Source organism: Chiloscyllium plagiosum, unplaced genomic scaffold (genome assembly GCF_037043375.1).
Source record: "Chiloscyllium plagiosum isolate Xiang-an unplaced genomic scaffold, Cpla_swu_hap1 HiC_scaffold_18, whole genome shotgun sequence".
NCBI classification, from domain to species: domain Eukaryota; kingdom Metazoa; phylum Chordata; class Chondrichthyes; order Orectolobiformes; family Hemiscylliidae; genus Chiloscyllium; species Chiloscyllium plagiosum.
In genome coordinates, this window is record NW_028270156.1 from 111,188,090 (window position 1) to 111,212,930 (window position 24,841).

Consider the following 24,841-nt stretch of genomic DNA (forward strand, 5'->3'; position numbering starts at 1 on the left):
ACAGGAGGATATGGAAAAACTAGAGAGTTGCGTGGAAAAGTAGCAGATGCTTTTTAATCCAGACAAGTGTGAGGTGATGCATGTAGGCATGCGTAATTCTACAGCAAATCCTACAAGAACGGAAGAGCCTTTTGAAAAGTTGATGTGCAGAGAGATCTGGAAGTGCTGGTCCGTTTTACGCTGAAGGTTGCTGCACAGGCGGATAGAGTGGTCAAGCAGGCATAGAGTATGTTTGCCTTCACTGGACGGGGTATTGAGTACAAGAAGTGGTAAGTCACGTTAAAATTTTACAAGACATTCGTTCGGCCGCATTTAGAATACTGTGTACAGTCCCGATCACCACATTACCAAAATTATGTGAAAGATTTGGAGACTATGCAAAGTAGGTTTACGAGGATGTTGCCTGGTATGGAAGGTGCTAGCTATGAAGAAAGATTGAGCAGGTTAGAAAAAAGGAGATTGGGGGGGATCTGATTGAGGTTTACAAAATCGTGAAGTGTATAGACAGGGTGAATAGAGACAAGCTTTTTTCCCAGGGTGATGGATTCAATAAGGAGAGGTCACAGTTTCAAGGTGAGAGGTGGAAAGTTTATGGGAGATACACATGGCAAGTACTTCACACAGAGGTTTGAGCATTTGGAACGCGTTGCCAGCAGAGGTGGTAGAGGCAGGCACGGTAGATTCATTTAAGATGTGTCTGGACAGATGCATGAGTAGGTGGGGAGCAGAGGGATACAGGTGCTTAGGAATTGACCAACAGTTTTCCACAGTAGATTTGGATCGATCAGACTTGGAGGACTGAAGAGCCTGTTCCCGGGCTGTAAATTTTCTTTTTTCTTTGTTCTTTGTACACACACACACACACACACACAGAGAGATAAACAAAATCTCTGCAATTTCAAGTTGAAAGAACTTTGCCCAGATATTAGTGTAACTCATGACAAAAGTAAAATTCGAGAGATTGTCCAAAATATTATTCTGCTTCTGAAGACATTCTACTCACACAAGCTGCTAGCAATGGGATTTCATCCTGGAACAGTTGGATTTGGCTGAATTCCCTTTGCTTTGGCAGTGAGGAGGTTCCAATGAATTCTGGCCAGGGATCGCCCAAAGAGTATCTCTGTGGCTCAATGGTTAGCACCGCTGCTTCACAGCACCAGGGACGTGGCTTTGATTCCAGCCTCGGGCGACTATCTGCGTGGAGTTAGTACATTCGAGCCTTGTCTGTGTGAGCTTCTCATGTGTGCTCCAGTTTCCTCCCACACTCTATTGCTGTGCAGTTTCGGTTGATTGGTCATGCTAAATTGTCCACAGTATTCAGGGGTTTTTAGGTTAGTTACATTTGTCAGGGGTAAATGTTGGGGAACGGGTCTGGGAAGTTTGGTATGTACGTGTTGGGCCGAAGGGCCTGTTTCCACACTGCAGGAATTCTATAATTTCAGGAATGGTAATGATAACTGTCGAGTTGTTTTTTTTAGCTCGCACACATTGTTATGATGAGGAACAATGAAGGAGAAAGAGTGAAATAGGCCATTCCTTCTCGGGCAGATTACATTTTCTCCCTCTTTGAGCTGAATCACACAGGAATGTCATCCTCTCCCAAACTGGACCATGTGAGGTCTCATTGTACATTTTCCAAACTATGTCTCCATCACATTCCCTGTTCCATGAAGGTGCATCATTGTTGTTGTCATGCACAGAGCCATACACTTAGCAGAAAATGGTCTCAGTCGATTTGAAGATATGCTTATATGTCCCTGTGTCATTAAAAAATAAAATGTTTAATTTATTCAGAATATATGTGCTAAAATGAATGCTTTTTAAAATAAATACAGAAATTGCTGGAAAAGCTCGGCGGGTCTGACAACATCTAGATTGCTTTTACATGCTTTAGTTGTACCCGCCTCCATCACTTCCTCTGGTAGCTCATTCCATACGCACACCACCCTCTGCGTGAAAAGGTGCCCTGAGAACTCACCAAAGCCTTTCCCTCTCACTTTCAACCAATGCCCTCTAGTTTTGGACGACCCTAACCTGGGAGAAAACCCTGTCTACTCACCCTATCCATGACCATTCTGATTTTATAGACCTCTCCTGCTGGGAAATGTGACTCAAATCAACACGAATAGCTGTTTTTCCAGTTACCCTGGGCCTAAATTCTGAAATGCAATACTGACACCTCATCCTTCTCCAACAAGCCACAATTCCAAATCCATTTTAATCAGTTTGTTCAGATGTATCATGAGACACTTCTGTGGGATTTACACCTCGACGTTTGTGCCCGGAGATGGGGACACGAGCATCACTCAGCAATACCCATAAAGCAGTAACAGTATTCTCCTGTGTGTTTGCTCATCAGCCTGTTATGACATGCTGTGACATACCTCTGCAACAAGCTGGACTTGAATCCAGACCTTCTAGTCTAGAGCTATGAACACTACCACACAAGTTCAGGAATTACGATCTAATCCAGAGTTCTGGTTCAGAGGCACTACCCACTACCCAGATATTGGGTTATATTTTAAGTGTCAGCTTTCAGCTTGGTGTGGATTTATTATAATCAGGTTACCATTACTGAACTACACAAAACACTTTGTATTGTTAAACAAATGCAAGATATCTGTCTCAACTGTAGGATATTGAGTGCACGTGTTGTGCATCGAAGTTAACTATGAACGTCTTTTATCGCTATTATCTGTAGACTGCAATATTAGGGAAAGAAATCCTACAGGCACACTCTGCACAATGAAGGGTCTCAAATGGATATTTATTACTGAACACCAGAGACGGAAAAGTACCATAATTTCTGGCCCCAAAACACCGATCAGTATTACCCTCTGCCAAAAACGGTGAAATGATACCAGGCCGGTGATTACTGTCCAGCCTCTCCTCCCCACTGACTGTCTGCAATCTGTCCCTCCTCCCTCTAACCACACAAGGCAAGCCAAGCTCAGGGTCTTTGTGAAATTCAAGGCCATAGTATGCAGGCCTCCTGGAGATGGGGAGGGAATTAAACGAGGAAGGTGAGAACGTAGTAAAATCACACGCTGGGCTGAGGAGTGGCAGATGGAGTTTAGTTTGGATTAATGCGAGGTATTGGATTTGGTAAATCAAACAAGAGCAGGGTCTATACAATTAAAAGTAGGGTCTTTGGCAGTGCAGTAGGACAGAGACCTAGGCCATCAGGTATAAGTCTTTAAAATTTGCATCTCACATAGATAGTGAGTTTAAGAAGGTGTTTAACACACTTGTCTTCATAGGTCAGACCTTTGAGTATCGGAATTGGGACGTCATGTTGAGGTCGTATAAGACATTGCTGAGGCCTCTTCTGGAATACTGTGTTCAGTCTGGTCACCCTGCCCGCTCATTCCATAGGCACACCACCCTCTGGGTGAAAAAGCTGCCCCTGAGGTCACTTTTAAATGTTCCCGTCTCACCTTAAACCTACCCTATCGGTTTGTACTCGCCGTACCCTCAGGAAATGCCTTGACTATTCGCTTTGATATTATTGACCTTGATATTATTAAGCTGGAGAGGGTTCAGAAGAGATTAACCTGAATGCTGCTGGGAATGGAGGGAAAGCGCTATAACGAGAGGCTGGGTTGGCTGGGATCTTTTTCACTGGAGAGTATGAAATTAAAGGGTAACTTTAGAGGGTTATAAAATAATGAGAGCTACAGAAAAGCTGAAGGGCTGATGTCTTTTCGCTAGAGTTCGGGATTCAAAATTGCGTGATATTTTAAGGTGCAAAGAAAACCGATTTACAAAACTTATGAGAGGTAAATATTTTAGACAGAATCTGGCTTGTGAGTGGAATGAACTTCCAGAGGAAGTGGTGAAAGCAGGGACAGCTACAACGGTTAAAGGAAATTTAGATCAGTACATGGATAAGACATCAGTTTGGATGGTGCTGTGAGCAGCTGCCCTCTCCCTCCCCCACTCTGAATGAATCCCTGTTGATTTTCATCCTCTGCCAATGCCTGTGCAGTGGCGTGTGGAGGCCAGCAGAGGGTGGCATTACATCACTTTAAACACCACAGAGACTTCCAGACCTGCCCCACACAAGACGCACAGATTCACACCCGGGGATGGTGAGGACACGGCATTGAGCTCAACTGGTAATTTAAAGTAAACATAAAGAAATGCTCAATTCTCCTCATAAACTGTTAGAATATGAGTGACAGTGACCTCCGAATTTCCACTGTTTAAAGAAAAACATCAATTTATTTTTTAACTCTGAAAGCGAACATTTTACATCAACTATTCACAACTCTGAGACCCCTTTCTCTTAACTGCTTATTACCCCACTCCAACTCCATAACGATAAACTCTTTCAATAAGACACTTATTAAAATTATATAAACTTAATTTGAAAGCCACACAGCTGCTGTTGTTTTTGTGTCTTCTTCCTTCTGTTGATCTCCCTGGGTCATCATCTTTCTGCCTACAGCGGATATGTTTCGTATGAAAAGATACCTTTGATAGACAGTGTTTCATTATCTCTTGGATTTGTGTTGATGGCATTTGCTCTGCCTGCAATTTTCAAAATCTGGCAGTTTAAATATCCGCAAAATCGGATTATGACCATTGGTTCGATTTTCAAAAAACAATAAATTCAAACTTGATTTGGTGTTAGTATCCTGTTGCATAATTTAAACTGATTGGAAAAACTTGAATTGCTGTCCAAACAGCAACTATCTCAGGGATCTATTTCACAACCACATGTTACATATTTTCAGTTGACCTTGACACTCTGGGTCTGCCATCCTCTCATATACACAGGTGCTTGGAAACTCTCAGTTCAGAACGGTTTTCCCTCTCGCTTAAAGGTACAGTACACACTTTCAACTTCATAACACTAATACACTGATGTCAATACAGATAAGAGGATCCAACCTGGATTTCTCTTGCTCTATGGTTTGTCAATATTTCATTCACTCCGTCTGGTTTGTATCAATAATTTTGTTGCTCTATTAACTGCATGTCATTATTCGACTCCGTCCGTGGAATATATCAGAATTTCTCTTGCTCACACCAGTGTGTGGGGCAGGATTTCAGTTGCTTCATGGGGACTGTGACGCTTTGACAATTTCAATGTTTGTAGATGGCACCAAACCTGGAAGAATTGTAAAGTCTACGGAGGACAGTGTAGAACTCTAACAGGACAAGGACACGTTGGTGTAGTGTTCGGGTGTATGGCAGATGGGGATCAATGCAGAGCTGTGTGAGGTGATGCTCTTTGGTAGGAAGGACATTGACAGACAGTTTTAACCAGACTGTTCCATTATAAAGGGGGTGCAGGGGCAGAGAGCGCTGCTTGTATGTGAGCATGGATTGTGGAAGATGTCAGGACAAGTGAGGAGAGCAGTAACTATCACAGATTAGTTTCATTAACTGAGCTGTTTACAGGAGGATTGTAGAAGGGAGTCTCCCTGGGAGATGTTGGTGACGATGTATTGTGAGCCCACCCTCCTGCCCACCGAGACCGTGGGGATTACACTTGTACCAGCTCGACACAAAAGGACATGACATCAGGGTCATGGCTTCTAAGTTGTGCTGGAGGGAAACGGAGCTGCCAATGGGTGTAAAGTCAGAATTGCCCTTCACTGAATATTGCCCCTTACTCGGTCGGTGGGACGTGGTTGTTTCAGAATCTCCACACGAGGTGTCCCTGTCCTCGCCAGCTCTTACCCAGGGTCCTCCCCACATGGCGGGGGGAAGGGGGGAGGGAACGGATATCGGGCACTCCACCACCCAGCTTGGCCCTTTCTGCCCGATTCCAGGCTGTTTCTCCTGGAATGGGAGCAAGGGAGGGAGGGATGTATGGTGAGAGTGGGTGGCCCTGTTGTTGGTGCTGGTGTAGCTGGGGATATTGGCAAATGGTGAGGGAGTCTGTCGACAGTGTTGTATCCATGCAGTGTTATTAATGTGGGGATGTAGTGGACGGGGTCACAGAGAGAGAGGGGGGGAGAGAGAGTGAGTGAGAGAGACCGAGACAGACAGAGAGAGAGAGAGAGGGGGAAGCTGCCACATGCGGTAGTGATAGTGGTGGACCATGAGCCTTTTTCGGGTGTCGGTGCTGTAATAGATATACAGTGAATGTGAGGGAGCAGAGAGAATGCAGTGAGCCTTATCCTGACAGAGCAGGGAAGGTTATTGATGCTTGTCCTGTATTGCTGGGCATTTCTTCAGACCGCAGATACTGCACTGAGCTGGTTGGTGAGCTCAGACCATGCTCGGTCTGTCTGGTGGTGTGACCCCATCTAGAAAGAGAATGGCCTCCTGTGTACTAGCCCATTCACCACGACTTCCGTGCCCCTGTCGACAAACCGTGGTGTAATTGCCCCTTATCTGTCATGCTCGGGGTAAACTGTGCAGAGCATTTCCAAATTGTAAAAGCTCAACCGTGTGCCCATTGGCCTTTTAAAGATGGCACGAGTGCCAAGGATCAGTGCCAGGAATATCCAGGGGCATCCGGTCGATGGTGAGTACCTCCAGCCATGATGGTTTGGAGAATCGGGCTGGTATTGAATGAGAGGGAAACCATGGGGTGAGGTGGGGAGTTAATGAAGTGAGTTAGATAAGATAGCATCAGGAAACTAGCTCGGCCTCGTGCAGACAATCCCTCTGTCGCACTCAATGAAAATAGCACTGAGACAAATTATTGTTAGAATCTGCCTAACGAGTCATAGATTCTGTTGAAACCACTCCCATTTTCAAAGCTGTAGAACAAATGCTCATCCAAAACTCTCCATCATCTCACCTTACACCAATATCCCTTTTTCCTATCTTTCCTGGGAAGAATGGCTCATCTAACAGGATGCTATCGAAGCGTCTACATTTCATCAGTCTGAAAACTGGGGACACATCCTTTCATAATACTGTCTCTCAGTCTCTCCCATCTCTGTCTATTTCCCAAACCCCTCCCTCTGGCAATGTTGTTTCCAACCACAGCACCCCCTTGTCATGCCACAGTGCAGACATGGAACTGAAAATGGATGGGAGCTGCACATCCTGTCACTTCCAGCATGGGCTGCAAGTTTCCCCACGCTGGGCAGTGGCCTAACGCAGTGGTATTGAACAATGCACTGGGGTGGTGTACACAGTCCTACTTGCTGGGAGGGTAACTGCTCCTGGGTTACAGATTGAGGCACTGGGGTTGGTGGACACAGTCCTACATGTTGGGAGGGTAACTGCTCCTGGTCAAAAGAGGGAGAGAGGGCGAGAGAGAGGGAGAAACGGCGAGAGAGGGAGAGGGAGTGAGAAAGGTCGAGAGAGGGATAGAGATGGAGAGTGGGAGTGAGAAAGGTCGAGAGAGGGATAGAGATGGAGAGAGGGCGAGAGAGGGCGAGAGGGAGAGAGGGAGAGAGGGCGAAAGAGGCAGAGAGAGTGAGAGAGGGCGAGAGGGCAAAAGAGGGAGAGAGGGCGAGAGAGGGAGAGTGGGCGAGAGAGAGCGAGAGAGGGAGAAAGGGCAAGAGAAGAAGAGAGGGAGAGAGGGAGAGAGGGCTAAAGTGAGAGAGAGGGCTAGAGAGAGAGACAGAGGGTGAGAGAGGGAAAGAGGGCGAAAGAAGGCAAGAGGGCGAGACAGAGGGCGAGATTGGGAGAGAGGGCGAGAGAGGGAGAGAGGGCGAGAGAGGACGAGAGGGGGAGAGGTCAAATGAGGGAGAAAGGGCAAGAGAGGGAGAAACGGCGAGAGAGGGAGAGCGGGCGAGAAAGATCAAGAGGGATAGAGAGGGAGAGTGGGAGAGAGATGGAGAGAGGGCAAAAGAGGGAGAGAGGGAAGGAGAGGGAGATAGGGCGAGAGAGGGAGAGATAGCGAGGGGGTTCAGAGAGCGAAAGAGGGAGTGTGGGCGAGAGAGAGCGAGAGACGGAGAAAGGGAAAGACAGGAAGAGAGGGAGAGAGGGAGAGAGAGGGCAAGAGAGGGAGAGAGGATGAAAATGAGAGAGACGGCAAGAGAGAAAGACAGAGAGCGAGAGAGGGCGAGAGAGGGCAAGAGGGCGAGAGAGAGGGCGAGAGCGGGAGAGAGGGCGAGAGCGTGAGAGAGGGCGAGAAAGTGCGAGAGAGGGAGTGAGGGAGAGAGAGGGAGAGAGGGTACAAGAGAGGGAGATGGGGCGAGAGAGAGAGAGGGCGAGAGAAAGAGAGAGAGGGAGGGAGAGAGGGAGAGATGGCGAGAGAGAGCGAGAGATAAGGGAGGGACAGAGGGAGAGATGGCGAGGGGGTCAGAGAGCGAAAGAGGGAGTGTGGGCGAGAGAGAGCGAGAGAGGGAGAAAGGGCAAGACAGGAAGGGTGGGAGAGAGTGGGAGAGAGGGAGAGAGGGCGAGAGAGGGAGAGAGGGCGAAAATGAGAGAGAGGGAAAGAGAGAGAGAGGGTGAGAGAGTGAGAGAGAGCGAGAGAGGGCAAGAGGGCGGGAGAGAGGGCGGGAGTGTGAGAGAGGGCGAGAGAGTGAGAGGGTGAGAAAGTGCGAGAGAGGGAGAGAGGGCGAGAGAGAGAGAGGGCGAGAGAAGGCGAGCGAGGGAGAGAGGGTGAGAGAAAGAGACAGGGCGAGAGAGGGAGAGAGTGCGAAAGAGGAAGATAGAGGGCGATAGAGGGAGAGATGGCCAGAGAGGGCGAGACAGGGAGAGAGGGAAAGAGAATGTGAAAGGGCGAGAGAGGGAGAGAGGGAGATATGGCGATACAAGAGAGGGAGAGAGAGGGAGAAATTGCAAGAGAGGGAGAGAGAAGGAGAGAGTGGGAGAAACAGCGAGAGAGGGAGGGGGCGAGAAAGGTCGAGAGAGGGATAGAGAGGGAGAGTGTGAGAGAGATGGAGAGAGGGCGACAGAGGCCAAGAGGGCGAGACAGAGGGCGAGAGTGGGAGAGAGGGCGAGAGAAGGAGAGAGGGTGAGTGAGGACGAGAGGGGGAGAGGTCAAATGAGGGAGAGAGGGCGAGAGAAGGAGAAATGGAAGAGAGGGAGGTCGGGCGAGAAAGGTCGAGAGGGATAGAGAGGGAGAGTGGGAGAGAAATGGAGAGAGGGCGAGAGGGAGAGAGGGCGAGAGAGGGACAGAGGGCGAAAGAGGGAGAGAGGGAAGGAGAGGGAGAGAGGGAAGGAGAGGGAGAGAGGGAGAAAGTGCGAGAGAGGGAGTGAGGGCGAGAGTGTGAGAGAGGGCGAGAGAGGGAGGGGGGCGAGAAAGGTCGAGAGAGGGATAGAGAGGGAGAGTGGGAGAGAGATGGAGAGAGGGCGAGAGAGGGCGAGAGGGAAAGAGGGAGAAAGAAGGAGAGAGGGCGAAAGAGGCAGAGAGAGTCATAGAGGGCGAGAGGGCGAAAGAGGGAGAGAGGGCGAGAGAGGGCGAGTGGGCGAAAGAGGGAGAGCGGTCGAGAGAGAGCGAGAGAGGGAGAAAGGACAAGAGAGGAAGGGAGGGAGAGAGAGGGAGAGAGTGAGAGAGGGCGAATGTGAGAGAGAGAGCAAGAGAGAGAGACAGAGGGTGAGAGGGGGAGAGAGGGCGATAGAGGGCAAGAGGGCGTGACAGAAGTTAAGAGAGGGAAAGAGGGAGAGAGAGTGAGAGAACGTGAGAGAGGGCGAGAAAGTGCGAGAGAGGGAGTGAGGGAGAGAGAGGGAGAGAGGGTGAAAGAGTGGGATAGAGAGCGAGAGAGAGAGACGGCGAGAGAAGGCGAGAGAGGGAGAGAGGGTGAGAGAAAGAGAGAGGGCGAGAGAGGGAGAGAGGGATGGAGAGGGAGAGAGGGCGAGAGAGAGCGAGAGAGGGAGGGAGGGAGAGAGGGAGAGAGGGCGAGAGAGGGAGAGATGGCACGGGGAGGGAGGGCGAAAGAGGGAGTGACGGCGAGAGATGGTGAAAGACAGGAAGAGTGGGAAAGGCAGGAAGAGTGGGAAAGAGTGAGAGAGAGGGAGAGAGAGGGAGAGAGAGCGAAAATGAGAGAGAGGGCAAGAGAGAGACGTGAGAGAGTGAGAGAGAGCGAGAGAGGGCAAGAGGGCAGGAGAGAGGGCGAGAGTGTGAGAGAGGGCGAGAGAGTGAGAGAGGGCGAGAAAGTGCGAGAGAGGGAGAGAGTGGGCGAGAGAGGGTGAGAGAGGGCGAGAGATAGTGAAAGAGCGAGAGAAGGACAGTGGGCGAGAGAGGGAGAGAGGGCGAGAAAGGGCGAGAGAGGGAGAGAGAGGGAGAGAGGGATAGAAGGCGAGAGAGTTAGAGAGGGCGAGAGGAGGGGAGAGGGCGAGAGAGGGAGAGAGTGCGAGAGAGGGAGAGATGGCCAGAGAGGGCGAGACGGCGAGACAGTGAGAGAGGGAAAGAGAATGTGAAAGGGCGAGAGAGGGAGAGAGGGAGATAGGGTGATAAAAGAGAGGCATAGAGGGAGAAATTGTGAGAGAGGGAGAGAGGGAGAGAGTGGGCGTGAGAGGGTAAGAGAGGGCGAGAGATGGTGAAAGGGCGAGAGGGTAAGAGAGGGAGCGAGGGCGAGAGAGAGAGGGGCGAGACAAGGAGAGAGAGGGGCGAGAGAAGGACAGAGGGCGAGAGAGGGTGAGACGGAGAGAGGGTGAGAGGAGGAGATAGTGCGAGAGCGGGAGAGTGAGTGTGAGAGCGGGAGAGAGGGTGAGAGAGGGAGAGAGAGCGAGTGAGGGCAAGAGAAGGAGTGAGGGCGAAAGAGGGAGAGAGGGCAAAAGAGGGATAGAGGGTGATAGAGGGCGAGAGAGGGAGAGCGGGTGATAGAGGGAGAGAGGGAGAGAGAGGGAGAGAGGGAGAGAGAGGGCAAGAGGGCGAGACAAGGAGAGAAGGAGAGAGAGGGAGTGAGGAAGAGAGAGGGAGAGAGGGCGAGAGAGGGAGAGAGTGGTAGAGAGGGAGAGAGGGCTAGAGTGGGAGAGTGGGCGAGAGGGCCAGAGAGGGAGAGGGAGGGCGAGAGAGGCAGACAGGGCGAGAGAGTGAGAGAGGGCAAGAGAGGGAGAGAGGCAGAGAGAGCGCGAGAGACGTTGAGAGAGGCCGAGAGGGCGAGAGAGGGAGAGAGGGAGAAAGAGAGAGGGAGGGCAAAAGAGGGAGAGATCGTGACAGAGTGTGAGAGCGGAAGAGAGGGCAAAGAGGGAGAGAGAGGGAGGGAGGGCGAGAGGGCGACAGAGGGAGAGAGGGCAAGAGAGCGAGAGAGGGTGGGCAGGCGAAAGATGGAGAGAGGGCAAGAGAGAGAGAGAGGATGACCAAGGGAAAGAGTGCGAGAGACGGCCAGAGAGGGCCAGAGAGTGAGAGAGGGCGAGAACGTGCGAGAGAGGGATGAGGGAGAAAGAGGGCGAAAGAGAGGGAGAGAGGACGAGAGGGAGAGGGCAAGAGAAGACGACAGAGGGAGAGAGGGTGAGAGAAAGATAGTGGGCGAAAGAGGGAGAGAGGGCGAGAGAGGGCGAGTGGGCGAAAGAGGGAGAGCGGTCGAGAGAGAGCGAGAGAGGGAGAAAGGACAAGAGAGGAAGGGAGGGAGAGAGAGGGAGAGAGTGAGAGAGGGCGAATGTGAGAGAGAGAGCAAGAGAGAGAGACAGAGGGTGAGAGGGGGAGAGAGGGCGATAGAGGGCAAGAGGGCGTGACAGAAGTTAAGAGAGGGAAAGAGGGAGAGAGAGTGAGAGAACGTGAGAGAGGGCGAGAAAGTGCGAGAGAGGGAGTGAGGGAGAGAGAGGGAGAGAGGGTGAAAGAGTGGGATAGAGAGCGAGAGAGAGAGACGGCGAGAGAAGGCGAGAGAGGGAGAGAGGGTGAGAGAAAGAGAGAGGGCGAGAGAGGGAGAGAGGGATGGAGAGGGAGAGAGGGCGAGAGAGAGCGAGAGAGGGAGGGAGGGAGAGAGGGAGAGAGGGCGAGAGAGGGAGAGATGGCACGGGGAGGGAGGGCGAAAGAGGGAGTGACGGCGAGAGATGGTGAAAGACAGGAAGAGTGGGAAAGGCAGGAAGAGTGGGAAAGAGTGAGAGAGAGGGAGAGAGAGGGAGAGAGAGCGAAAATGAGAGAGAGGGCAAGAGAGAGACGTGAGAGAGTGAGAGAGAGCGAGAGAGGGCAAGAGGGCAGGAGAGAGGGCGAGAGTGTGAGAGAGGGCGAGAGAGTGAGAGAGGGCGAGAAAGTGCGAGAGAGGGAGTGAGGGAGAGAGACGGAGAGAGGGCGAGAGAGAGAGGGGGCAAGAGAAGGCAAGCGAGGGAGAGAGGGTGAGAGAAAGAGAGAGGGCGAGAGAGGGAGAGAGTGCGAAAGAGGAAGACAGAGGGCAAGAGGGGGAGAGATGGCCAGAGAGGGCGAGAGGGCGAGGCAGGGAGAGAGGGAAAGAGAATGTCAAAGGGCGAGAGAGGGAGAGAGGGAGATAGGGCGATACAAGAGACGGAGAGAGAGGGAGAAATTGCGAGAGAGGGAGAGAGTGGGCGACAGAGGATGAGAGAGGGCGAGAGATGGTGAAAGGACGAGAGGGCTAAAGAGGGAGCGACGGCAAGTGAGAGAGAGGGGCGAGACAAGGCGAGAGGGCGAGAGTAGGACAGAGAGCGAGAGCGGGTGAGAGAGGGCGAGAGGAGGAGAGAGTGTGAGAGAAGGAGAGAGAGGGCGATAGAGGGCGAGAGAGGGCGAGAGCGGGAGAGAGAGGGGGAGGGCAAGAGAGGGAGTGAGGGCGAAAGATGGAGAGAGGGCAAAAGAGGGATGGAGGATGATAGAGGGCGAGAGAGGGCGAGAGGGCGAGACAAGGAGAGAAGGAGAGAGAGGGAGTGAGGAAGAGAGAGGGGGAGAGGGCGAGAGAGGGAGAGAGTGGGAGAGAGGGAGAGAGGGCTAGAGAGGGAGAAAGGGCGAGAGGGCCAGAGAGGGAGAGAGAGGGCGAGAGAGGCAGACAGGGCGAGAGAGGGCGAGAGAGTGAGAGAGGGAAAGAGAGGGAGAGAGGCCGAGAGGGCGAGAGAGGGAGAGAGGGAGAAAGAGGGAGGGAGGGCAAAAGAGGGAGAGATCGTGAGAGAGAGCGAGAGAGGGAGGGAGGGCGAGAGGGCGAAAGAGGGAGGGAGGGCGAGAGGGCGAGAGATGGTGTGCGGGCGAAAGATGGAGAGAGGGCGAGAGAGAGAGAGGATGAGCAAGTGAAAGAGGGCGAGAGAGGGTGAGAGGGCGAGAGAGAGAGAGGGTGAGAGAAAGATAGAGGGCGAGAGAGGGAGAGCGGGAAGGAGTGGGAGAGAGGGCGAGGAGAGCGAGAGAGGGAGAGAGGGAGAGAGGGCGAGAGAGAGAGGGCGAGAGAAGACGACAGAGGTAGAGAGGGAGAGAGAAAGAGAGAGGGCGAGAGAGGGAGAGAGGGAAGGAGTGGGAGAGAGGGCGAGGAGAGCGAGAGAGGGAGAGAGTGCGAGGGAGGAAGAGATGGCGAGGGGGAGTGAGGGTGAAAGAGGGAGTGAGGGTGAGAGAGAGCGAGAGAGGGAGAAAGGGCAAGACAGGAAGAGAGGGAGAGAGTGGGAGAGAGGGAGAGGGCGAGAGAGGGAGACAAGGCGAAAAGGAGAGAGAGGGCAAGAGAGACAGACAGAGGGCCAGAGAGGGAGAGAGGGCGAGAGAGGAGAAGAGGGCGGGAGAGAGGGCGAGGGAGGGAGAGAGGGAAAGAGAATGTGAAAGGGCGAGAGAGGGAGTGAGGGAGAGAGAGCGACACAAGAGAGGGAGAGAGAGGGAGAAAGTGCGAGAGAGGGAGAGAGTGGGCGAGAGAGGGTGAGAGAGGGCGAGAGATAGTGAAAGAGCGAGAGAAGGACAGTGGGCGAGAGAGGGAGAGAGGGCGAGAAAGGGCGAGAGAGGGAGAGAGAGGGAGAGAGGGATAGAAGGCGAGAGAGTTAGAGAGGGCGAGAGGAGGGGAGAGGGCGAGAGAGGGAGAGAGTGCGAGAGAGGGAGAGATGGCCAGAGAGGGCGAGACGGCGAGACAGTGAGAGAGGGAAAGAGAATGTGAAAGGGCGAGAGAGGGAGAGAGGGAGATAGGGTGATAAAAGAGAGGCATAGAGGGAGAAATTGTGAGAGAGGGAGAGAGGGAGAGAGTGGGCGTGAGAGGGTAAGAGAGGGCGAGAGATGGTGAAAGGGCGAGAGGGTAAGAGAGGGAGCGAGGGCGAGAGAGAGAGGGGCGAGACAAGGAGAGAGAGGGGCGAGAGAAGGACAGAGGGCGAGAGAGGGTGAGACGGAGAGAGGGTGAGAGGAGGAGATAGTGCGAGAGCGGGAGAGTGAGTGTGAGAGCGGGAGAGAGGGTGAGAGAGGGAGAGAGAGCGAGTGAGGGCAAGAGAAGGAGTGAGGGCGAAAGAGGGAGAGAGGGCAAAAGAGGGATAGAGGGTGATAGAGGGCGAGAGAGGGAGAGCGGGTGATAGAGGGAGAGAGGGAGAGAGAGGGAGAGAGGGAGAGAGAGGGCAAGAGGGCGAGACAAGGAGAGAAGGAGAGAGAGGGAGTGAGGAAGAGAGAGGGAGAGAGGGCGAGAGAGGGAGAGAGTGGTAGAGAGGGAGAGAGGGCTAGAGTGGGAGAGTGGGCGAGAGGGCCAGAGAGGGAGAGGGAGGGCGAGAGAGGCAGACAGGGCGAGAGAGTGAGAGAGGGCAAGAGAGGGAGAGAGGCAGAGAGAGCGCGAGAGACGTTGAGAGAGGCCGAGAGGGCGAGAGAGGGAGAGAGGGAGAAAGAGAGAGGGAGGGCAAAAGAGGGAGAGATCGTGACAGAGTGTGAGAGCGGAAGAGAGGGCAAAGAGGGAGAGAGAGGGAGGGAGGGCGAGAGGGCGACAGAGGGAGAGAGGGCAAGAGAGCGAGAGAGGGTGGGCAGGCGAAAGATGGAGAGAGGGCAAGAGAGAGAGAGAGGATGACCAAGGGAAAGAGTGCGAGAGACGGCCAGAGAGGGCCAGAGAGTGAGAGAGGGCGAGAACGTGCGAGAGAGGGATGAGGGAGAAAGAGGGCGAAAGAGAGGGAGAGAGGACGAGAGGGAGAGGGCAAGAGAAGACGACAGAGGGAGAGAGGGTGAGAGAAAGATAGTGGGCGAGAGAGGGAGAGTGGGAAGGAGAGGGAGAGAGGGCGAGAAGAGCGAGCGAGGGAGAGATCGTGAGAGAGGGCGAGAGGGCGAAAGAGGGAGAGAGGGCGAGAGAGCGAGAGAGGGAGAAAGGGCAAGGCAGGAAGAGAGGGAGAGTGTGGGAGAGAGGGAGAGATGGCGAGGAAGGGAGAGAGGGTGAAAAGGAGAGAGAGGGCAAGTGAGAGAGACTGAGGGCGAGAGAGGGAGAGAGGGCGAGAGAGGGCAAGAGGGCTGGAGAGAGGGCGAGAGTGTGAGAGAGGGCGAGAGAGTGAGAGAGGGCGAGAAAGTGCGAGAGAGGGAGTGAGGGAGAGAGAAAGAGAGAGGGTGAGAGAGGGCGAGAGAGTGAGAAAGGGCGAGAAATTGCGAGAGAGGGAGTGAAGGAGAGAGAGGGAGAGAGGGCGAGAGAGAGAGAGGGCGAGAGAAGGCGAGCGAGGGAGAGAGGGTGAGAGAAAGAGAGAGGGCGAGAGAGGTCGAGAGAGTGAGAGAGGGCAAGAGAGGGAGAGAGGCGGAGAGACGGCGAGAGATGGTGAGAGAAGCCGAGAGGGCGAGAGAGGGAGAGAGGGAGAAAGAGAGAGGGAGGGCAAAAGAGGGAGAGATCGTGAGAGAGGGCGAGAGGGCGAAAGAGGGAGAGAGGGCGAGAGAGCGAGAGAGGGTGGGCGGGCGAAAGATGGAGAGAGGGTGAGAGAGAGAGGATGAGCAAGGGAAAGAGGGCGAGAGACGGTGAGAGAGGTATAAAGAGGGCGAGAGAGGGAGAGATGGCAAGAGAAGGACAGAGGACCAGAGAATTAGAGAGGGCGAGAACGTGCGAGAGAGGGAGTGAGGGAGAAAGAGGGTGAAAGAGAGGGAGAGAGGGCGAGAGGGAGAGGGCAAAAGAAGACGACAGAGGGAGTGAGGGTGAGAGAAAGATAGAGGGCGAGAGAGGGAGAGTGGGAAGGAGAGGGAGTGAGGGCGAGGAGAGCGAGAGAGGGAGAGATGGCGTGGGAGAGAGTGTGCGAAAGAGGGAGTGAGGGCGAGAGAGAGCGAGAGAGGGAGAAATGGCAAGACAGGAAGAGAGGGAGAGAGTGGGAGAGAGGGAGAGGGCGAGAGAGGGAGACACGGCGAAAAGGAGAGAGAGGGCAAGAGAGACAGACAGAGGGCCAGAGAGGGAGAGAGGGCGAGAGAGGGCAAGAGGGCGGGAGAGAGGGCGAGGGAGGGAGAGAGGGAAAGAGAATGTGAAAGGGCGAGAGAGGGAGTGAGGGAGAGAGAGCGATACAAGAGAGGGAGAGAGAGGGAGAAAGTGCGAGAGAGGGAGAGAGTGGGCGAGAGAGGGTGAGAGAGGGCGAGAGATGGTGAAAGAGCGAGAGGGTAAGAGAGGGAGCGAGGGCGAGAGAGAGAGGGGCGAGACAAGGAGAGAGGGCGAGTGAAGGACAGAGGGCGAGAGAGGGAGAGAGGGCGAGATGAGAAGAGAGTGAGAGAGAGTGAGAAAGTGCGAGAGAGGGAGTGGGGGAGAGAGAGGGCGAAAGAGAGGGAGAGAGTGCGAGAGAGAGAGGGCGAGAAAAGATGACAGAGGTAGAGAGGGAGAGAGAAAGAGAGAGGGCGAGAGAGGGACAGAGAGAAGGAGAGGGAGAGAGGGCGAGGAGAGCGAGACAGGGAGGGAGGGAGGGAGAGAGTGCGAGAGAGGGAGAGATGGCGAGGGGGAGAGAGGGTGAAAGAGGGAGTGAGGGCGAGAGAGGGTGGGAGAGGGAGAAAGGGCAAGACAGGAAGAGAGGGAGAGAGTGGGAGACAGGGAGAGGGCGATAGAGGGAGACAAGGCGAAAAGGAGAGAGAGGGCAAGAGAGACAGACAGAGGGCCAGAGTGGGAGAGAGGGCGAGAGAGGGCAAGAGGGCGGGAGAGAGGGCGAGAGTGTGAGAGAGGGTGAGAGAGTGAGAGAGTGTGAAAGAGGAAGATAGAGGGCGAGGGAGGGAGAGAGGGAAAGAGAATGTGAAAGGGCGAGAGAGGGAGTGAGGGAGAGAGGGCGATACATGAGAGGGAGAAAGTGCGAGAGAGGGACAGAGTAGCGAAGGAGGGTGAGAGAGGGCGAGAGATGGTGAAAGAGCGAGAGAAGGACAGAGGGCGAGAGAGGGAGAGAGGGCGAGAAAGGGCGAGAGAGGGAGAGAGGGATAGAGGGCGAGAGAGGTAGAGAGGGCGAGAGGAGGAGAGAGTGCGAGAGAGGGAGAGAGTGCGAGAGAGGGAGAGATGGCCAGAGAGGGCGAGACGGCGAGACAGTGAGAGAGGGAAAGAGAATGTGAAAGGGCGAGAGAGGGAGATAGGGCGATAAAAGAGAGGCGTAGAGGGAGAAATTGCAAGAGAGGGAGAAAGGGAGAGAGTGGGCGTGAGAGGGTAAGAGAGGGCGAGAGATGGTGAAAGAGCGAGAGGGTAAGAGAGGGAGCGAGGGCGAGAGAGAGAGGGGCGAGACAAGGAGAGAGGGCGAGAGAAGGACAGAGGGCGAGAGAGGGAGAGAGGGCGAGATGAGGAGAGAGTGTGAGAGCGGGAGAGAGAGTGTGAGAGCGGGAGAGAAGGCGGGAGAGGGAGAGAGAGAGAGTGAGGGCAAGAGAAGGAGTGAGGGCGAAAGAGGGAGAGACGGCAAAAGAGGGATAGAGGGTGATAGAGGGCGAGAGTGGGAGAGAGGGTGATAGAGGGAGAGAGGGAGAGAGGGAGAGAGAGGGCAAGAGAGCGAGACAAGGAGAGAAGGAGAGAGAGGGAGTGAGGAAGAGAGAGGGAGAGATGTCGAGAGAGGGTGAGAGTGGGAGAGAGGGAGAGAGGGCTAGAGAGGGAGAGTGGGCGAGAGGGCCAGTGAGGGAGAGGGAGGGCGAGAGAGGCAGACAGGGCGAGAGAGGGCGAGAGAGTGAGAGAGGGCAAGAGAGAGAGAGAGGCAGAGAGAGGGCGAGAGATGGTGAGAGAGGCCAAGAGGGCGAGAGAGGGAGAGAGGGAGAAAGAGAGAGGGAGGGCAAAAGAGGGAGAGATCGTGAGAGAGTGTGAGAGCGGGAGAGAGGGCGAGAGAGGGAGAGAGAGCGAGGGAGGGTGAGAGGGCGAGAGGGCAAAACAGGGAGCGAGGGCGAGAGAGCGAGAGAGGGTGGGCGGGCGAAAGATGGAGAGAGAGGGCGAGAGAGAGAGAGAGAGGATGAGCAAGGGAAAGAGGGCGAGAGAGGCGAGAGAGGGTGAGAGGGCGAGAGAGGGAGAAATGGCAAGAGAAGGACAGAGGGCCAGAAAGTGAGAGAGGGCGAGAACGTGCGAGAGAGGGAGTGAGGGAGAAAGAGGGCGAAAGAGAGGGAGAGAGGGTGGGAGAGGGCAAGAGAAGACGACAGAGGGAGAGAGGGTGAGAGAAAGATAGAGGGCAAGAGAGGGAGAGTGGGAAGGAGAGGGAGTGAGGGCGAGGAGAGGGAGAGAGGGAGAGATGGCGCGGGGGAGAGAGGGCGAAAGAGGGAGTGAGGGCGAGAGAAAGCGAGAGAGGGAGAAAGGGCAAGACAGGAAGAGAGGGAGAGTGTGGGAGAGAGGGAGAGATGGCGAGAGAAGGAGAGAGGGTGAAAAGGAGAGGGCAAGTGAGAGAGACAGAGGGCGAGAGAAAGAGAGAGGGCGAGAGAGGGCGAGAGAGTGAGAGAGGGCAAGAGAGGGAGAGAGGCAGAGAGATGGCGAGAGACGGTGAGAGAGGCCGAGAGGGCGAGAGAGGGAGAGAGGGAGAAAAAGAGAGGGAGAGCAAAAGAGGGAGAGATCGAGAGAGAGGGCGAGAGAGGGAGGGAGGGCGAGAGGGCGAAAGAGGGAGAGAGGGCGAGAGAGCGAGAGAGGGTGGGCGGGCGAAAGAGGGAGGGAAAGCAAAAGAGGGATAGAGGGTGATAGAGGGCGAGAGGGGGAGAGAAAGGGCGAGAGGGCGAGACAAGGAGCGAGGGAGAGAGAGGGAGTGAGGAAGAGAGAGGGAGAGGGGGCGAGAGAGGGAGAGAGTGGGCGAGAAGGAGAGAGGGCTAGAGAGGGAGAGTGGGAGAGAGGGCCAGAGAGTGAGAGAGAGGGCGAGAGAGGCAGACAGGGCGAGAGAGGGAGAGAGGGTAAGAGAGGGTGAGAGAGGGTGAGAGGGCGGAGTGGGAGAGAGGGAGAAAGAGGGAGGAAGGGCGAAAGAGGGAGAGATCGTGAGAGAGGGCGAGAGAGGGAGGGTGGGCGAGAGGGTGAAAGAGGGAGGGGGGGCGAGAGAGGGAGAGAGGGTGGGCGGGCGAAAGATGGACAGAGGGCGAGATAGAGGATGAGAGGGAAAGACAGCGAGAGACGGCGAGAGAGGTTGCGAGGGCGAGAGAGGGAGTTACGACAAAAGATGGAGAGAGGGCGAGAGAGGGCGAGAGACGGCGAGAGAGGATGAGAGGGCGAGAGAGGGAGAGAGGGCGAAAGAGGGAGAGAGGGAGACTGAGGGTGAGAGAAGGCTGGAGAGGATGAGAGGGCGAGAGAGGGAGAGATGGCGAGAGAGGGAGAGAGAGAGAGAGAGGGCGAGAGAGAGAGGTAGTGAGGGCGAGAGAGGGAGAGAGAGTGCCAAAGGGCGACGGAGAGTGAGAGAGGGAGAGAGTGCGAGAGAGGGAGAGAGGGCGAGTGGGAGAGAGCGTGAAAGAGACAGTTAGAGTAGGCGAGAGAGGAAGAGTTCGAGAGAGGGAGAGAGGGCAAAAGAGAGAGAGAAGGCGAAAGAGAGTGTGAGGGAGAGAGAGTGAGAGGGCGAGGGAGGGAGAGACAGTGAGAGAGGCAGGGATACGGAGAGAGGGTGAGAGAACGAGAGAGGGTGAGGGTGCTAGAGAGGATGAGAGAGGGCGAAAGGGCGAGACAGGGCGAGAGAGAGAAAGTGGTGGAGAGAGAGAGGGCGAGAGAGGGAGAGATGGCGAAAGTGGGAAAGAGGGTGAAAGAGGCAGATAGTGTGAGACAGGGCGAGAGGGGGCGAGAGGGAGAGAGGGCGAGAGAGGATGAGTGGGCGAGAGAGGGAGAGAGGGCGAGAGAGCGCGAGCGAGGGAGAGAGCGAGAGACGGAGAGTGGGTGAGAGAGTGAGAGAGGGCGCGAGAGGGAGAGAGGGCGAGAGAGGATGAGTGGGCGAGAGAGGGAGAGAGGGCGAGAGAGAGAGAGCGAGGGAGAGAGCGAGAGAGGGAGAGTGGGAGAGAGGGGGAGAGAGGGGGAGAGAGAGGGAGAGAGAGCGAGAGAGGGCGAGAGAGGGAGAGGGGCCGAAAGTGGAAGAGAGGGTGATGAGGCAGAGAGTGTGAGAGCGGGTGAGAGGGCGCGAGAGGGAGAGAGGGCGAGAGAGGGAGAGTGGGCGAGACAGGGAGAGAGAGCGAGATGGAGAGAGGACGAGGGGGGAGAGAGGACAAGAGAGGGAGAGAGGATGAAAGAGAGACGGAAAGAGGGCGTGATAGGAAGAGAGAGAGAGAGAGGGCAAGAGAGGGTGAGAGAGGGAGAGATGGCGAAAGTGGGAAAGAGGGTGAAAGAGGCAGACAGTGTGAGACAGGGCGAGAGGGGACGAGAGCGAGAAAGGGCGAGAGAGGATGAGTGGGCGAGAGAGGGAGAGAGGGCGAGAGAGGGAGAGAGGGCGAGAGAGAGCGAGCGAGGGAGAGAGCGAGAGAGGGAGAGTGGGCGAGACTGTGAGAGAGGGCGCGAGAGAGCAAGAGAGGAAGAGTGGGAGAGAGGGAAAGAGGGCGAGAGAGGGAGAGAGGGCGAGAGCGGAAAAGAGGGCGAGAGAGGGAGACAGGGTGAGAGAGGGAGAGAGGGCGAAAGTAGGAGATAGGGCGAACGAGGGAGAGAGGGTGAGAGAAGGCGAGTGGTGAGAGAGGACGAGAGAGGAAGAGAGGTCGAGAAACGCAGAGAGGGAGAGAGAGGGCGAGTAACGGCGAGAGACGATGAGAGGGCAAAAGTGGGAGAGATGGCGAGAGAGGAAGAGAGGGCGAGATGGAGAGGTTGGGAGAGGCAGAAAAAGTGAGATAGGGAGAGTGGGCGAGAGAGGCAGAGAGAGCGAGATGGAAAGAGGGCGACGGAGGAGAGAGGACAAGAGAGGGAGAGAGGGCGAAAGAGAGACGGAAAGAGGGCGAGATAGGAAGAGAGATAGAGAGGGCGAGAGAGGGTGAGAGAAGGAGAGATGGCAAAAGTGGGAAAGAGGGTGAAAGAGGCAGACCGTGTGAGACAGGGCGAGAGGGGGCGGGAGGGAGAGAGGGCGAGAGAGGATGAGTGGGCGAGAGAGGGAGAGAGGGAGAGTGGGTGAGAGAGTGAGAGAGGGCGCGAGAGAGCAAGAGAGGAAGAGTGGGAGAGAGGGCAAGAGAGGGAGAGAAAGGGAGAGAGGGCGAGAGCGGAAAAGAGGGCGAGAGAGGGAGAGAGAGAGGGAGAGAGGGCGAAAGAGGGCGATAGGGCGAACGAGGGAGAGTGGGAGAGTGGGTGAGAGAAGGCGAGTGGTGAGAAAGGACGAGAGAGGAAGAGAGGTCGAGAAACGGAGAGAGGGAGAGAGAGGGCGAGTGACAGCGAGAGACGATGAGAGGGCAAAAGAGGGAGAGAGGGCAAAAGATGGAGAGAGGGCGTGAGAGGGAGAGAGAGAGTGGGCGAGAGAGGGCGAGAGAGAGAGAGAGCGAGAGAGGGCGAGAAGGCAAGAGAGGGTGAGAGGGTGAGAGGGGAGAGAGGGCGAGAGAGGGAGAGAGGGTGAGAGAGGGAGAGTGGGCGAGAGAGGGAGAGAGGGCGAGAGAGAGGGAGAAAGGGACAGAGGGATAGAGGGCGAGAGAGGGAAAGTGGGCGAGAGAGGAAGAGAAGGCGCAAGAGAGCAAGAGAGGGAGAGCGGGAGAGATGGCGAGAGTTGGAGAGAGAGGGGGAGGGTGGGAAAGAGGGCGAGAGAGGGAGAGAGAGGGAGGGGGGATAGAGAGGGAGAGATAGGGAGAGAGAGCGAGAGAGGGCAAGAGAGGGAGAGAGGGCGAGAGATGGAGAGAGGGGAGGAGAGGGCGAGAGAGGGAAAGAGGGCGAGAGAGGGAGAGAGGGTGAGAGAGAGCAAGAGAGGGAGAGTGGGAGAGAGGGTAAGAGGCGTGACAGGGAAAGAGGGCGAGAGAGGGAAAGTGGGCGAGAGAAGGAGGGAGAGAGAGGGAGAGAGGGGGATAGAGAGGGAGAGAGAGGGAGAGAGGGTGAGAGAGCGAGAGTGGGCGAGAGAGGGTGAGAGAGGGAGAGAGAGGGAGAGAGGGAGAGAGGGAGAGAGGGCGAGAGAGGGAGATTGGGCTAGAGTGGGAGTGAGGGCGAGAGAGAGCAAGAGAGGGAGAGACGGGAAGAGGGAGAGAGGCGTGAGAGCGGGAAAGAGGGTGAGAGAGGGCGAGAGAGGGAGAGAGGGGCAGAGGGAGAGAGGCGTGAGAGGGAGAGGGCGAGAGCGGAAAAGAGGGCGAGAGAGGGAGAGAGGGTGATGAGGCAGAGAGTGTGAGAGCGGTTGAGGGGGCGCGAGCGGGAGAGAGGGCGAGAGAGGGAGAGTGGTAGAGACAGGGAGAGAGGGCGAGATAGAGAGAGGGGGAGGAGGGAGAGGGGACAAGAGAGGGAGAGAGGGCAAGAGAGAGAGACGGAAAGAGGGCGAGAGAGGAAGAGAGAGAGAGAAAGGCGAGAGAGAGTGTGACAGGGAGAGAGCGAGAGAGGGAGAGTGGGCGATAGAGTGAGAAAGGGTGCGAGTGGGCAAGAGAGGGAGAGAAGGATAGAGGGAGAGCGGGCGAGAGTGAGAAAGAGGGCGAGAGACGGAGAGAGGCGGAAAGAGAGGGAGAGAGAGCGAGAGAGCGAGAGGGGGCGAGAGAAGGAGAGAGGGCGAGAGAGAGCAAGGGAGGGAGAGAGGGAGAGAGGGAGAGAGGCGTGAGAGGGAGAGAGGGCGAGAGCGGTAAAGAGGGCGCAAGAGGGAGAGAGAGGGATAGAGGGGGATAGAGAGGGAGAGAGAGGTAGAGAGGGCTTAGGAGGGAGTGATGGCGAGAGAGGGAGAGAGGGCAAAAGATAGACTGAGGGCGAGAGAGGGAGAGAGAGAGCGTGGGAGAGGGAGAGAGCGAGAGATGGCGAGAGATGGAGAGAGGGCGAGAGTGGGTGCGAGGGTTAGAGGGGGAGAGAGGGCGAGAGAGGGAGAGAGGGGAGAGAGGGAGAGAGGATGAGAGGGAGAGAGGTCAAAAGAGGGAGAGAGGGCGAGAGAGGGCGAAATGGCAAGAGGGAGAGAGGGCGAGAGAGAGCAAGAGAGGGAGAGAGGGAGAGAGGCGTGAGAGGGAAAAAGGGCGAGAGCGGGAAAGAAGGCGAGAGAGGGAGAGAGAAGGAGAGAGGGGAATAGAGAAGGAGAGAGAGGGAGAGTGGGCGGGAGAGGGAGAGAGGGCGGGAGACGAGAGAGGGCGAGAGAGGGAGAGAGGGCGAGAGAGAGCAAGAGAGAGAGAGAGTGGGAGAGGGAGAGAGGCGTGAGAGGGAGAGAGGGCGAGAGCAGAAAAGAGGGCGAGAGAGGGAGAGAGGGGGAGAGAGGGAGAGAGAGGGAGAGTGGGGGAGAGAGGGAGAGAGAGGGAGAGTGGGGGATAGAGAGGGAGAGAGAGGGAGAGAGGGCGAGATAGCGAGAGAGGGCGAGAGAGGGAGAGATAGTGAGAGCGGGAAAGAGGGCGAGAGAGGGAGGGAGGGAGAAACAGGGAGAGACGGGGATAGAGAGTGAAAGTAAGGGAGAGAGGGCGAGAGAGCGAGAGAGGGCGAGAGAGGGAGAGGGGGTGAAAGTAGGAGAGAGGGCCATGAGGCAGAGAGTGTGAGAGCGGGTGAGAGGGCGCGAGCGGGAGAGAGGGCGAGAGAGGGAGAGTGGGAGAGAGAGGGAGAGAGGGCGAGATGGAGAGAGGGCGAGGTGGAGAGGGGACAAGAGAGGGTGAGAGGGGAGAGAGAGATGGAAAGAGGGCGAGAGAGGAAGAAAGAAAGAGAGGGCGAGAGAGGGTGAGAGAGGGAGAGATGCGAGAGTGGGAAAGAGGGTGAAATAGGCAGACAGTGTGAGACAGGGCGAGAGGGGGCGAGAGGGAGAGAGGGCGAGAGAGAATGAGTGGCCGAGAGATGGAGAGAGAGCGAGAGAGAGCGAGACAGGGAGAGAGGGAGAGAGGGAGAGTGGACGAGAGAGTGAGAAAGGGCGCGAGAGAGCAAGAGAGGGAGAGAAGGACAGAGGGAGAGAGGGCGAGAGCGGGAAAGAGGGCGAGAGAGTGAGAGAGAGGGAGAGAGGCGGATAGAGAGGGAGAGAGAGCGAGCGGGAGCGAGAGAAGGAGAGAAGGCGAGAGAGGGAGAGAGAGGGGGCGAGGGAGCGAGGGTGAGAGAGAGCGAGACAAGGAGAGAGCGAGAGAGGGAGAGAGAGGTAGAGGGGGTGAAAGTGGGAGAGAGGGTGATGAGGCAGAGAGTGTGAGAGTGGTTGAGGGGGCGCGAGCGGGAGAGAGGGCGAGAGAGGGAGAGTGGTAGAGACAGGGAGAGAGGGCGAGATAGAGAAAGGGCGAGGGGGAGAGGGGACAAGAGAGGGAGAGAGGGCGAGAGAGAGAGACGGAAAGAGGGCGAGAGAGGAAGAGAGAGAGAGAAAGGCGAGAGAGAGAGTGACAGGGAGAGAACGAGAGAGGGAGAGTGGGCGATAGAGTGAGAAAGGGTGCGAGAGGGCAAGAGAGGGAGAGAAGGATAGAGGGAGAGCGGGCAAGAGTGGGAAAGAGGGCGAGAGACGGAGAGAGGCGGAAAGAGAGGGAGAGAGAGCGAGAGAGCGAGAGGGGGCGAGAGAAGGAGAGAGGGCGAGAGAGAGCAAGGGAGGGAGAGAGGGAGAGAGGCGTGAGAGGGAGAGAGGGCGAGAGCGGTAAAGAGGGCGCAAGAGGGAGAGAGAGGGATAGAGGGGGATAGAGAGGGAGAGAGAGGTAGAGAGGGCTTAGGAGGGAGTGATGGCGAGA